Source organism: Bos taurus, chromosome Y, assembly GCF_002263795.3.
Source record: "Bos taurus isolate L1 Dominette 01449 registration number 42190680 breed Hereford chromosome Y, ARS-UCD2.0, whole genome shotgun sequence".
NCBI classification, from domain to species: domain Eukaryota; kingdom Metazoa; phylum Chordata; class Mammalia; order Artiodactyla; family Bovidae; genus Bos; species Bos taurus.
The window spans coordinates 23620583-23635289 of NC_082638.1; the positions used below are offsets into that span (position 1 = coordinate 23620583).

The following is a 14707-nucleotide window of genomic DNA, read 5'->3' on the forward strand; positions in this document are numbered from 1 at the left end:
ATTTGGCAAAACTAATACAATTATGTAAAGTTTAAAAATAAAATAAAATTGGAAGAATAAAAAAAAAAATTTTAAAAAAATATAAAAAAAAAGAAAAAAGAAAAAAAAAATGAAATTCCACCACTTACAACAAAATGGATAATCCTATAAGTAAAAGATCACTCAAGAGAGTCACCAAAGGGAATTCAAGCAGGTACTCTTTCCCATGATCTCAATTCTGAGAAATGTGTGCAGCTCTGCTCATTCCTGTTTTCCAGGAACTGATAAGGAACAAAGAGTCCTTGAGAAATGGCACACTAAGGAAGAAAATATATTGGATCCCTAAAAGCTGGACATCCCCTGACAGAAAGAAGTAGTGGTTACCAGTGGAGTGGAGGGAGGGTAGGGGGAAGAGGGAGGATAGAGGTAGGGCAGTTAAGCACAAATAATATAATAAATATGCTACAAGGATATATTTTACGGCACAGGGAATATAGCCAATATTTTACAATAACTTTAAATGGAGTATGTATATGCTGTGTTTAGTCACTCAAGTTGTGTCCCACTCTGCAACCCCATGGACAGTAGCCTGCCAGGCTTACCTGTCCGTGTGGATTCTCCAGACCAGAATAATAGAGAGGGTTGCTATGCCCTTCTCCAGAGGATCTTCCCAAGCCAGGGATCGAACCCAGGACTCCCATCTTACAGGTGGATTTTTTTACCAGCTGAGCCACCAGGGAAGACCAAGAACACTGGAGTGGGTAGCCTGTCCCTTCCCCAGAGGACCTTCCCAACCCAGTAATTGAACTGGGGTCTCCTGCATTCCAAGAACACTGAAGTGGGTATCCTGTCCCTTCCCGAAGGGGATCTTTTGGATCCAAGCATCAAACTGGGGTCTCATGCATTGCAAGACATATATTTTCCCAGCTGAGCTACCCTGAAGGACATTAAATAGGAGTAGCATCTAGAAAAAAATTGGAATCACTATGCTGCACAGCTGAAATGAAGACTACCATAAATGAACTACACTACAAAATGAAGGAAAAGAAAGAAATGCATGGCGATGACAGGGCAGGACTGTCAGCGGTGTGGCAGAAAGTGAAAGCAGCTCCCTGGCTCCTCAGGGGTGGAGGAAGACAGAAGATGTGCCTACCTGGCCTGGTACTGGCCCAGCAGAGAGGGGCAGGTGCCCGGGCAGAGGAACAGAGGTGTCCCTGGCTCGGACTAGCTATAGGAGAACTTAGTGGCATGCCAGGAGTGTGGCTTCCAACTCAGCTCATTCCTCCTGGAAAACAAAAAGATGAAGGTGACTCAGGGACTTCACACCAAGGACCATTTCCTGCCAAGAAAGGACTGAGAGGCAGAAATCATTTGTGTGATTCATGGCATCGCTGTCAGGTGCTTCCTGTTAACATCCAGGCAGCAGCACTCCTGGTACAGGTTCCTTACTGGAGAACTGACTTGAGTACAGAGTGACAATCACTGGATCCCTGGTGCAAACCAGCCCTGAGGCTGCCAAAATGGTAGTTTTGGTTTAATTATGTTTTAAAGTTGTTTTTTTATTTTTTTCAGCACATGGAATCCTGGTTTCCTGACTGGGGATCAAGCCCACAGCCCTTGCACTGGAAGCTGGGTTGTAACCACTAGACTGCCAGGGAATTCCGCCAAATTTCTTCTAGGTAAGAAGATATATACATCTTGCCTTCTCTTTCCTGTTTTCCCAACAAAAATCACAGCAGCATATTTTGTCTTTCCCATGTCAGTGCAAATTTGCAGACACCCTTGGCCTCCTTGAATAGAGGGTGTGGGGTGCAGACATCTGAGCTGTGTGTCAGTGTTGGGTGCATTTATTTATCCACTCACTTAAATGAACATGGCTGTCCTGTAGTCAACAGGGTGTGTGTGTGTGTGTGTGTGTGTGTGTGTGTGTGTGTATCTGTGTTAGTCACTCAGCTGTATCTGACTCTTTGCAACCCCATGGACGGTAGCCCTCCAGGATCCTCTGTCCATGGGATTCTCCAGGCAAGAATACAGAAGTGGGTTGCCATTCTCTTCTCTAGAGGATCTTTCTGACCCAGAGCTCAAATCCCATATCTTGCCTTACAGGCAGATTCTTTGCCATCTGAGCCACCAGAAAAGACCTAACTGGGACCACTGGACATGTATTGCTCTGAGCCAGTCAGAGTTCAGTGGGGACTCTGTGTGTGTGTTCATCATTCAGTCATATCCAAATCTTTGCAAACCCTGGCTCCTCTATCTATCGGGAGCTGCATTAGGCATTACCGATAAAATGGAAGCATGGTCCCCAGCCCTCTCTCCTCATTCCTCAGGCATGGATCCCGGAATGAAGGAGTTAGGCCTTGTGATTCTGACTTGCCTTTTCCTCTCCTCAGCTGAGTTGACTGAAAAGGAATATTAAGGTGCTTATTGTTCTTGAGAGGAGCGTGAGAAGGCACAAAGCCTTCTGCAGTTGTGACCAGAAAATAATTCATAAAGTTAATCATTGACATTTGTTCAAGGACTTTACAAAAGAGTGTTCCAGGATGAACACATAGGCCGTAGCTTGAGGCCATGGGAGGGATTGTATCTGAAGCCTATTTGTGAGGAGAATGTTTATGGCAAAGGAGTTTGCTGAATTTAGGGCTTAGAAATAATTGAAATAGTTGGAAGTTAAAGATTTAAGGAATGTTGTAAAGTTAGCATATTTTACTATAGCTTATAGGAGTTAGGAATTTTTAGAGACACTATAGCTAGAAGCCTTTTCAAGAGACAGTGAGCTCAGGATGTTAGGGGCAAACAGGATTTAAGAAGACAAGTAGTAAACTGAGGAATATAGCATGAGTTACAAGTTAACTATAGGACACATTAGAGGAGGCAGATAATAGATGATAAGGTTGATTCCCAGAGAATCACTGAAGCAGGTATTCTATTTGAAGAGCAACAATGCTGTATAGAGATGATAAATCTGGGAGAGGGGGAACTGAAAATGTCAAAGCTCTGGCCTAATGTTTTTGTAAAAGTATAAAAGAGAATCTTAAACTTGGAATAAACAGGCAGATCGTAAACAAATGAGAGGCTGTCTCATCGCTGACACCATTTACCTCTTCAGGTTGAATCCCTGATTGCTGGAGTTAGACTCCGCCAAGTGGCACCCAGAAAAGGAGACACTGAAGAGTAAGTAATCTGGGAATGTAACGCAGGATGGTTAGGATTGTACCTGTGGGTGGCCGGCACCCCTCTACAGTTTAGGCAGGGTGAGGAGGGTACAGAATCAATAAGAACATTCTCTAGAAGGATGGGTTTCTCTGCATCTAAGATCAGACAAATGTTAAGATCAGACAAATGTTTATTGAAATATTACTTCATATGTTAGCCCATAGAGGCGTTAAAGTAAGCACAGGAAGGCTGTCTAAATTTCTACGTTTGTTTTATACTTTGCATGGGCCAGAAAATGTTCCTGTAGATGCCTTTGCCCTGTGGAATATGATTAGAAATGTCCTGGATCCCCGTCATGAGGCTGTTAGATAGCCTACAGGGGAGGCTATAGCGGTGGATGGTGGTGGGTCTCCACCTTCTGCACAGATCATGTTTTCTGCCATTGATGAAGAAAAGGAGGGAGACTGTGCTCCACCTCCTGAGGAAGGAGAGGGCTTACAGGACGCTGCAGCTGGGAGCTCTGATGAGGCCCCTCCCCCTCTACACAAACCTTTAATAATTTATCCACCACTTTCTGATTTAAGGCGACCACCGCCACCTCCGCTTGTGCCTCCCAGGACCCAGGAGTTCCCCACTTTGCCTCCAAAGCCTCCCAGAGTATTGCCTAAGGCTGAGAAAGATAAAGAGCTTTTTGGAAACAAAGGAGCTTTTAAAGCAGAGGCGTGTACAATATACAGAGCTTGCTTCTTGGAGAAAACCCCCTCAGGGGGCCTCATCCAGGCTAAAAAAAAAGAAAGAAAAGAAAAAAATATTAATCCTAATGGAAATGATTCTACAAATAAAAAATGTTTCTCTTGTGTCCAAATGGGGCATTTTTGCCAGCAATGTCCTGCCAAGCAGGGACAACAAGCTGTGCCAATACAGACTAATACCAACTCCCCAAAGGGACTTTGCTCCAGATGCCAGAAAGGGTATCATTGGACAAAAGACTCTATATCTAAATTTCATAAGGATGGGACTACGCTCACTCCCTAAGTACAGGTAAGTAATTTTTCCCAGTTTCAGGGATACAGGCAGCAGGGGCAGCCTCGGCCCCAGATAACAATAGGGGCAGCAACAATATTAACCCCTGACGTACCGGTTATTCCGATTCCAACAGGAGTGACTGGTCCCCTGCCTGAGGGCATTGTAGGATTTGTGCTGGGGCATAGCTCGCTTTCCCTTCAAGGAATTTTGTTGGTGCCTGGTGTAGTAGATTCTGATTATTTACTTGGGAAATTAAAGTTTTGATCTCACCACCTACTAAAACTGTGCAAATTAATAAAGGTCAAAGAATAGCACAGCTTTTGCTTTTATCTTATTATCAGACAGGAAAAACCTTGATTTCTCAAGCTAGGGTATTCCAGAGTATTTGGATCTAGTGATCTAGCTTTTTGGGTGCAGGAAATTACAGCTTCTAGGCCTTTGAAAGATCTTTTAATTCAAGGAAATAAAATGTCAGGGCTGTTAGATACTGGAGCAGATGTCTCTTTCATTGCTGGAAGAGATTGGCCCTCTCCTGGCCGACATGCTTGACCAGTGCTGGCCTGGTAGGAATAGGGTCAGTGCCTTTGGTTGCTAAGAGCTCACAAATTTTGACACGGTCAGATGAGAAGGGGGCACAAGGCACTTTTTGTCCATATGTGGTTTGTTCACTACCTTTTTCTTTATGGGGGAGAGATATATTATCTCAGATGGGAATGCTTTTATATAGCCTAGATGTAAAGATTACTAATCAAATGATGCAAATGAGGTATAATCCTGATAAGGGGCTTGGTAAAGATCAGCATAAAATTATTTCTCCAGTACAGGCAGTTCCTAACATAAATACAGAAGGTCTGGGATTTCAAATTTATCCTGAGGCTGTTGCTCTTGCTGCTGACTCTATTACCTGGACATCTGATGATCCAGTATGGGTGGAGCAATGGCCTTTAACAGCTGAAAAGTTACAGGCAGCTGAGGATTTAGTTATGGAACAATTGGCTGCTGGCCATATACGGCCTTTTAATAGCCCCTGGAATACTCCTATTTTTGTTATTAAGAAAAAATCAGGAAAATGGAGATTGTTACAAGATTTGAGAGCTATAAACGCAACTATGGAAGACATGGGGACCCTCCAGCTGGGCCTCCCTTCCCCAGTGGCTGTGCATTTTCAGTATAATGTGGTAGTTATAGATCTACAGGATTGTTTCTTCACCATTCCCCTGGCCTACCAAGATTGTAAGCAGTTTGCTTTCAGTCTCCCTTCAGCTATTTTTAAACAGCCCTATTGAAGGTTTCTGGAGAAGGCAACGGCACCCTACTCCAGTATTCTTGCCTGGAAAATCCCATGGATGGAGAAGACTGGTGGGGCTGCCGTCTATGGGGTCGCACAGAGTCAGACACTACTGAAGCGACTTAGCAGCATAGAAGGTTTCAATGGAAGGTTTAGCCTCAGGGAATGAAAAATAGTCCGACCTTGGGTCAGAAATTTGTAGACCAAGCTGTACACAATGTTAGAGGAAAAGATAAAGATCTATATTTGATACATTATATGGATGATATTTTGGCATCTCCTAAGGACATAACCACGTTACAACAAATTTATCTAAATTTATTTAGGCCTTGAAAAACTGAGGTTTAAAGATAGCTCCAGATAAGATACAAGTAAATCCTCTTTTTCTTATTTAGGGAGGGTATTAAATACCCATACTGTGAGTCATGACTCTTTGTAGCTGTGGAGAGATCGTTTACTAACTTTAAATGATTTCCAGAAATTATTAGGGGAACAGCAAGAAAAGATAAGAAAGCCTTCTTCAGTGATCAATGCAAAAAAATAGAGGAAAACAACAAAATAGGAAAGACCAGGGATCTCTTCAAGAAAATCAGAGATACCAAAAGAACATTTCATGCAAAGATGGGCACAATAAAGGACAGAAATGGTATGGACCTAACAGAAGCAGAAGATATTAAAAAGAGATGGCAAGAATACACAGGAGAACTGTACAAAAAAGATCTTCATGACCCAGATAATCACGATGGTGTGATCACTGACCTAGAGGCAGACATCCTGGACTGTGAAGTCAAGTGGGCCTTAGAAAGCATCATTATGAATAAAGCTAGTGGAGGTGATGGAATTCCAGTTGAGCTATTTCAAATCCTGAAAGATGATGCTGTGAAAGTTCTGCACTCAATATGCCAGCAAATTTGGAAAACTCAGCAGTGGCCACAGGACTGGAAAAAGTCAGTTTTCATTCCAATCCCAAAGAAAGGCAATGCCAAAGAATGCTCAAACTACCGTACAATTGCACTCATCTCACGCTAGGAAAGTAATGCTCAAAATTCTCCAAACCAGGCTTCAGCAATATGTGAACCGTGAACTTCCTGATGTTCAAGCTGGTTTTAGAAAGGCAGAGGAACCAGAGATAAAACTGCCAACATCTGCTGGATCATGGAAAAAGCAAGAGAGTTCGAGAAAAACATCTATTTCTGCTTTATTGACTATGCCAAAGCCTTTGACTGTGTGGATCACAATAAACTGTGGAAAATTCTAAAAGGGATGGGAATACCAGACCACCTGATCTGCCTCTTGAGAAATATGTATGCAGGTCAGGAACAACAGTTAGAACTGGACATGGAACAACAGACTGGTTCCAAATAGGAAAAGGAGTTCGTCAAGGCTGTATATTGTCACCCTGTTTACTTAACTTATATGCAGAGTACATCATAAGAAACGCTGGACTGGAAGAAACACAAGCTGGAATCAAGATTGCTGGGAGAAATATAAAAAACCTCAGATATGCAGATGACACCACCTTTATGGCAGAAAGTGAAGAGGAACTAAAAAGCCTCTTGATGAAAGTGAAAGTGGAGAATGAAAAAGTTGGCTTAAAGCTCAACATTCAGAAAATGAAGATCATGGCATCTGGTCCCATCACTTCATGGGTAGTAGATGGGGAAACAGTGTCAGGCTTTATTTTGGGGGGGCTCCAAACTCACTTCAAATCGTGACTGCAGCCATGAAATTAAAAGACGCTTACTCCTTGGAAGGAACTTTATGACCAACCTAGATAGCATATTCAAAAGCGGAGACATTGCTTTGCTTACAAAATTCCGTCTAGTCAAGGCTATGGTTTTTCCTGTGGTCATGTATGGATGTGAGAGTTGGACTGAGAAGAAGACTGAGCACTGAAGAATTGATTCTTTTGAACTGTGGTGTTGGAGAAGACTCTTGAGAGTCCCTTGGACTGCAAGGAGATTCAACCAGTCCATTCTGAAGGAGATCAGCCCTGGGATTTCTTTGGAAGGAATGATGTTGAACCTGAAACTCCAGTATTTTGGCCACTTCATGCGAAGTGTGGACTCATTGGAAAAGACTCTGATGCTGGGAGGGATTTGGGGGCAGAAGGAGAAGGGGACAACAGAGGATGAGATGGCTGGATGGCATCACAGACTCGATGGAAGTGAGTCTGAGTGAACTCCAGGAGTTGGTGATGGACAGGGAGGCCTGGCGTGCCCCACGACTTAGCGACTAAACTGAACTGAACTGAATTGGATATGCCCACATTTAAAACTGACCACTGCAGATTTAAAGCCTCTGTTTAATTGCTTAAAAGGCGATCCTTATCCTAGTTCTAAGAGAGAATTGACTAGTGAGGCCGAATCAGCTTTTGTTAAAGTGGATGAGGCTTTAAATGATCAGTTAATTAGGATTAATATTACCAGAGGATGGGATTTAATTATTCTTGCCACAGAGCATACACCTACAGGATGCTTGTGGTAAGAAGGCTCATTGGAGTCACCTTCAGGATGCTTGTGGCAAGAAGGCTCATTGGAATGGCTCCATCTACCAGTGACCCCAAGAAAAATATTTTTATCTTATCCCAGCTTGGTAGAACAATTAATTATAAAAGGTAAAAAAAAAAAAAAAAAAAAGAAGTGTGGAACTTTTTGGAAAAGAAGTAGCAAATATAGTGATTCCATTCAATAAAGATCAACTGCAATCTCTTTTACAAAATAGTGATGATTAGCAAGTTGCCCTGATAGATTTCAGGGGTCAAATTTTGTTTCATTTGCCCTCAAGGCCCCTATTGCATTTTTTGAAAACACATCCAGTAATTTTTCTGAAGAAATTTTCTATTCAACCTTTGTAAGGGGCAATTTTAGTTTTCACAGATGGCTCCTCTATTGGTAAAGCAGTCACAATTATTAATGGAAAATCCCATGTTCAGGTAACTGAACTCGGCCCAGAGAGCTGAGTAGAGGGTGGTTATTTGGGCTCTTAAACATTTAAGAGACCACAGTTTCAATCTTCTGACTGACTCCCAATATATTGTAGGGTTATTTCCTCATATCGAGACTGCTAATATTCCAGAAAATAAGACTACCATTTTCTCCTTGTTATTTGATTTACAGAAGGAGATTAAGCAAAAAGATAAGAAATATTTTGTGGGACATATTACAGTCCTTTGCATGAAGGAAATGCTTTGGCAGATGCATTAACTAAAGTAATTGCTTTAAACTTACATGAAAAGAATGACAAGGCCAAAAATTCTCACAAAATTCATCATCAAAATGCAGCTGGTTTAAGTTATGAATTTCATATCTCTAGGGAAGCAGCTAGACAAATAGTTATGTCTAAATTGCCCAACATTTAATCCATCTCCACCATTAGGAGTAAATCCCCGAGGCCTTAGGCCTAATGCTCTCTGGCAAATGGACGTAACTCATATCCTGGCCTTTGGAAAACTGTCCTTTGTACATGTTACTGTGGATACCTTTTCTCATGTTATTATAGCCTCTACTAGATCAGGTGAAGCAACTAGAGATGTAATTCAGCACTTGTTTCAATTCTTTTCCCAAATAGGATTCCCCAAACAGATCAAAACAGATAATGCCCCAGCTTATACTTCTGCTGCTTTTAAGAGATTTTGTCAACAATTTTCCATAGTACATTCAACAGGAATACCTTATAATCCCCAAGGCCAAGCCATAGTGGAAAGGGCGCATCAGACTTTAAAAAGTCAGATAGCTAAATTAAGACAGGGAGAATTTAAATATTCCTCTCCACATCATGTTTTACACCATGCTTTGTTTGTAATTAATCATTTTAATGTGGACACACAGGGGCAGACTGCAATGATGAGACACTGGACTCCTGAAGGAGCTGGACTCAGCCTTGGTTAAGTGGAAAGATGTCCTTACAGGAGAGTGGAAAGGGCCAGACATACTGCTAACTTGTGGGAGAGGGTATGCCTGTGTGTTTCCACAGGATTCCACTTCTCCTGTTTGGACCCCCTGAGGTTACTAAAATCCCTTAAGTCCTGGAGTCCAGGACCGAAAAAATGGAGACACCAGAAGCTCGTTGAGTCCAGACCTGAGGGAGCCAAGAAAACGCCAAAGGGCGAGTGACCCTTCACCTGAGGCTTCATGGCTAGTACATCGCTTCAGGCACTTGGCACTTCAGGAGAGACATGCTGATTGAGTTCAACCATATTCTGCCCCACCTCATCGCTGTCATCGTTCTTAAACAACCACCAACTTGGGGCCAGCTAAAACATCTCACTCAGTGGGCTGAAAAATTAATAGAAAGGGGGAGATATGAGGCCACTCTTACGGTAATGTTTATGGCTATGCTTGCTGTGTTGGCTTGTCAGCCAAGGCCCTCCAGTGTAGAAAAATTTCATTGGGCTTATTTGCCTAATCCACCTTCTTTCAAGCCTGTTGATTGGACGAATGAGCCCATTTGTGTTTTTGTTAATGATACTCTTCTTTTGGGCAGGGCATTCATTTATCCTAATAATGTTAAAACAGTGGTCAGCATTTCCTTCAATTTTTCTGGTGTGTCCATTTATCCACCTATTTGCTTTGCCATACCTTCCTCTCTACAAGAAGCAGCTCCAGTTTTGAATGGATGTGTTAACACTTCCTTGAAAGGCATACTTACTGATTATCTAAGAAGCGATTGGCGAGAGAGACTTTTGGTCTTTATAGCTGCTGATGCCAGGGGGGCAAGAAAGACTATTTGATGCCTTAAAAAAGGCAGCCCTTCATTTAAAGGACTATCCGAGCTGTGCACTCCCCATTTCAGACTCTGATGAACAAGGACTACAGGTCTGGAAAAGCATAAGCAGTATTTCTGGCTTTCCTCATTGGAAATAATGCATGTACCCCATAAAGTTATCTATTCCCATTGCTGCCACCAGACATTTTCTGACTGAATGGGGGTGCCTCTATCTTTTGAATCAATGATGGGGCTTGATTTATGTATAACCTTGTAGGTCCATATGGAATAATTCATTTTTCCATATGCCTTTAGTAATTACTAGGTGTCATGTTAATGGGTGGGTTCCTCCTTTAGTGAGCTTCGATGGAACGGGTGCCATGCAGCCTGAGTTATGGAAATCATTGGCTGATATGGCACCTGTGATTTTACATAGACCTTTAAATTAACAAAGATATATTGTACGGGCCTGTATGCATTCTCCCTATACCTTTTTGCTGGCCAGAAATCAGTGATTTGGAAGTTTCTGAAGGAGAAACTGTTTACAATGTCATATGTGTGAATTGTTTTATATCAAATTGTGTTGATGGGAATGATTGTAATAATTATAAGGCTGTGATGATTGTAAAGCAACCACCATATGTGATGGTTCCTATAAAATTAGAAGGACAATGGTTTGATGATTATGCATTGAAAGTTTTGTATGAACTTAATGGCTTAATTTCTCGACCTAAGAGATTCATTGCAGCTCTGGTTGTGTAAATAACTGCCTTGATTGCCATAATTGCATCAGTTATGGTTTCTGCTGTTGCCCTGTCAAAAGAAGTGCATACAGCCTCGTTTATCAATCAGTTGTCTAAAAATGTCTCCGTAGCTCTTACTATCCAGGAAATTATAGATAAGAAAATAGAAAATAAGGTCAATGGTTTAGAAGAAACAGTTCTGCTTATGGGGCAAGAAATTACAAATTTAAAAATTAAATAGTCTTTAAGGTGCCATGCTGATTTTAAATGGATGTGCATCACCCCTCTAGAATGAGTGATTCCATGCACTCTTGGGAACGTATTAGGAACCATATTTTAGGCATCTGGAATCATTCAGGTTTTAGTATTGATATTTCTAAGTTACATCAGGATATTCAGAATATGAAGCAGGTGGAGTCTGACTTTTCCTCTCAATGGCTTTCTAATTCCCTCTTTGAAAATCTGGAGGGGTATCTTTCCCATGGATCCTTTTCTACAATAATGATTAATGCAGCCATATGCTTATGCCTGTTAGTTCTGATTTGTGTAATAGCCCCGTGCCTTTTCAGGATACTCAGCCAAAGTTTCTCTGCTCTATATACTGAGTTTCATACCTATGTTCTAAAAAATAAAAAAAAGGGGGAGATGTCGGGAGCCACGTTAGGCATTACTGATAAAATGGAGGCACGGTCCCCAGGCCCCTCTCCTCATTCCTCAGGCATGGATCCCGGAATGAAGGAGTTAGGCCGTGTAATTCTGATTTGTCTTTTCCTCTCCTCGGCTGAGTTGACTGAAAAGGAATATTAAGGTGCTTATTGTTCTTGAGAGGAGCGTGAGAAGGCACAAAGCCTTCTGCAGTTGTGACCAGAAAATAATTCATAAAGTTAATCATTGACATTTGTTCAAGGACTTTACAAAAGAGTGTTCCAGGATGAACACATAGGCCGTAGCTTGAGGCCATGGGAGGGATTGTATCTGAAGCCTATTTGTGAGGAGAATGTTTATGGCAAAGGAGTTTGCTGAATTTAGGGCTTAGAAATAATTGAAATAGTTGGAAGTTAAAGATTTAAGGAATGTTGTAAAGTTAGCATATTTTACTATAGCTTATTGAAGTTAGGAATTTTTAGAGACACTATAGCTAGAAGCCTTTTCAAGAGACAGTGAGCTCAGGATGTTGGGGGCAAACAGGATTAAGGAAGATAAGAAGTAAACTGAGGAATGTAGCATGAGTTACAATGTAATCAAAAGTTAACTATAGGACACATTAGAGGGGGCAGATAATAGATGATAAGGCTGATTCCCAGAGAATCACTGAAGCAGGAATTCTGTTTGAAGAGCAACAGTGCTTTATGGAGATATCTGGGAGAGGGGCAACTGAAAATGCCAAACCTCTGGCCTAATGTAAAAGTATAAAAGAGCATCTTAAACTTGGAATAAACAGGCAGTTCATAGACAAATGAGAGGCTGTCTCATCGCCAACACTGTTCACCTTTTCAGGTTGAATCCCTGGTTGCTGGAGTTGGACTCTGGCATCTGCCCATGGGACTGGTGTGTGTGTGTGTGTGTGTGTGTGTGTGTGTGTGTGTGTGCGTGAGTCACTCAGTCCTAGCTCACTCTTTGCAACCCCTTGGATTGTATCCAACCAGGCTCCTCTCTGTCCATGGGATTCTCCAGGCAAGGATTCTGGACTGGGTTGCCATTCCCTTCTCCAGGAGATCTTCCCAACCCAGGGATTGAACCGTGGTCTCTTATATTGCAGGCAGATTATTTGCCATCTGAGCCACCAGGGAAGTCCTAGTGGGGACCAGTGAACACGTATTTCCCTGAGCCTGTCAGAGTGTCTGAAGTCATCTAAGGGCCCCCATTGTGGGAATCACCATCCCCTAGACCAGCAGGCTCCAGTCCATTCCTACCAAGGCTTCTGAATGTGGCAGGAGCCTTCCCTGCCCCCACCATGGTCACCACAATCCATGACGGCTTATTACGGTTTGACCACACCTGCCCAGGTGTTTAAAATCTTTACAGCTGCCATTATGAATGTCACAGAGCCTCCGGTATAAGCTGTTGAGTGAGGAGATGGTGCACACATGCCTCTCCTCTTCCTGCAATTTAGGATGGATCTAGCCTCCCCATGGGCAACTGCAGATCAGAAGTAAAGGGCACAACTGAGCCTCTAAATACCTGATGCATGTCAAACATTCTTCCAACAGGAAAGAACAGTAAAGATTCTTATGCAATAGTGAATATTAATGAAAACCTAGAAAGTATTTATAACACAAAATTTCTGATTATGCAGGTAATTAGTGAAGAAAAAATCCATGGGTGGTACAAATCTGGAAGGTGTTGACTTGACTGCCCATTTATTGAAGCAGAAAATGGATGAACCCATTGAACCTCTGGAGTAAAGCGATTGTAAAATCAAGACTGTATCTCATAGAGTTTCTCAAAACCCTCATAAGGAAGCTTCTGGCAATGTGAATTTCATTTTCAGAAGGCTTTTTCTGTGCTATAATATCCAGAATGTCTTTCATCTTCCTTCACAGGTAATCAGTGAAGGGAGAAAACTAGACAGACTGCAGTCAAATGAAAGAGTGGCTCAGAAAAGCAAAGGTCTCACACTGCAGCAACTTATTGCAACTCTGTAATGGGAAAGAGTGGAAACCCAGCTGGTTTACTGGGGGAGTCTCTACAGTGAGAGGAATGAATGTTTCTCATCCTATTTTAAAAAGGTAATATAAGCAGACCTCAGAGATATTCTAAGTTGGGTTCCAGACCTTCACAATGAAGGAAATATTGTAATAAAGCTAGACATATGAATGATTTGGTTTCCCAGTGTATATAAACGTTATGTTTACACTACACTGGAATATACCAAGTGTGCAATAATATGTCTAAGAAAACAATGTACAGATCTTATTTTAAATTAAAAAGTGCTAACCATCATATGAACCGTCTGAGTCCTAGTAGTAATATGAGTAAAATCAAGGATCACTGACCACAGAATAACAAATGTGATGGTAGAAAAGTTTGAAATACTGTGAGAATTACCAAAATGTGAGACACAAAGAGACAAAGTGAGCAAGAACTGTTGGAAAATGTCACTAACAGACTAATGGCACTAACAGATTCAGAGCTGCCACAATTCTTAATTTGTTAAAAACAATACAAAACACCAGGATCTGTGAAGCACAATCCAGCCAAGTATGTCTACACACGTGTTTCACAGGTGGCTCAGTCATCAAGAGGAAACCTGCTAATGAAAGGAGACTCAGGAGATGCAGGTTCAATCCCTAGGTGGGGAAGATCCCTTGGAGGAAGAAATGGCAACCCACTCCAGTATTCTTGCCTGGGAAATCACATGGACAGAAGAGCCTGGTGGGTTGGGATGTGTGGGATCACAAACAGTCAAACCCGACCTAGTGACTAAACAACAAGATCTATACATAGATATTTGTTTCTACTTTGAGAAGACACAGCCAGTGTTCACAGTACTAATTATGGCTTTTAAAAACAAATGAAATCACAGTGGCAGGGGTTGTACCCACAAGCTCTGAGGAACTGGGGCTACTGGGGTCAGTGAAATTTTCCTAAAACGTGTGTACTCTTGTCAGATCTTCAGATTTTCCTTGAATATAGTAAACATATTTGGGAATTAAGGGAGGTTCCCTGATAGATAAGCTGGTAAAGAATCACCTGAAATGCAGGAGATCCTGGTTCAATTTCACGGGTCAAGAAGATTCCCTGAGAAGAGATTAGCTATCCATCCACTCCAGTATTCTTGGATTTCTCTTGTGGCACAGCTGGTAAA

At 41.9% G+C, this 14707-nt stretch overlaps 1 long non-coding RNA gene across 2 annotated transcripts; it reads left to right on the forward strand.

The window, feature by feature from the left end:
* The first annotated feature begins 1554 nt into the window (after positions 1 to 1554).
* On the forward strand, positions 1555 to 13827 carry LOC132344516 (uncharacterized). 2 transcript variants are annotated; one of them, XR_009493654.1, is made up of 3 exons: positions 1555 to 1658; positions 3089 to 3153; positions 13443 to 13827. It is a non-coding gene; the product is annotated as an uncharacterized lncRNA (long non-coding RNA). The 2 variants fall into 2 exon arrangements; XR_009493653.1 differs by lacking the exon at positions 13443 to 13827 and adding an exon at positions 9280 to 11217.
* Positions 13828 to 14707: the final 880 nt, after the last annotated feature.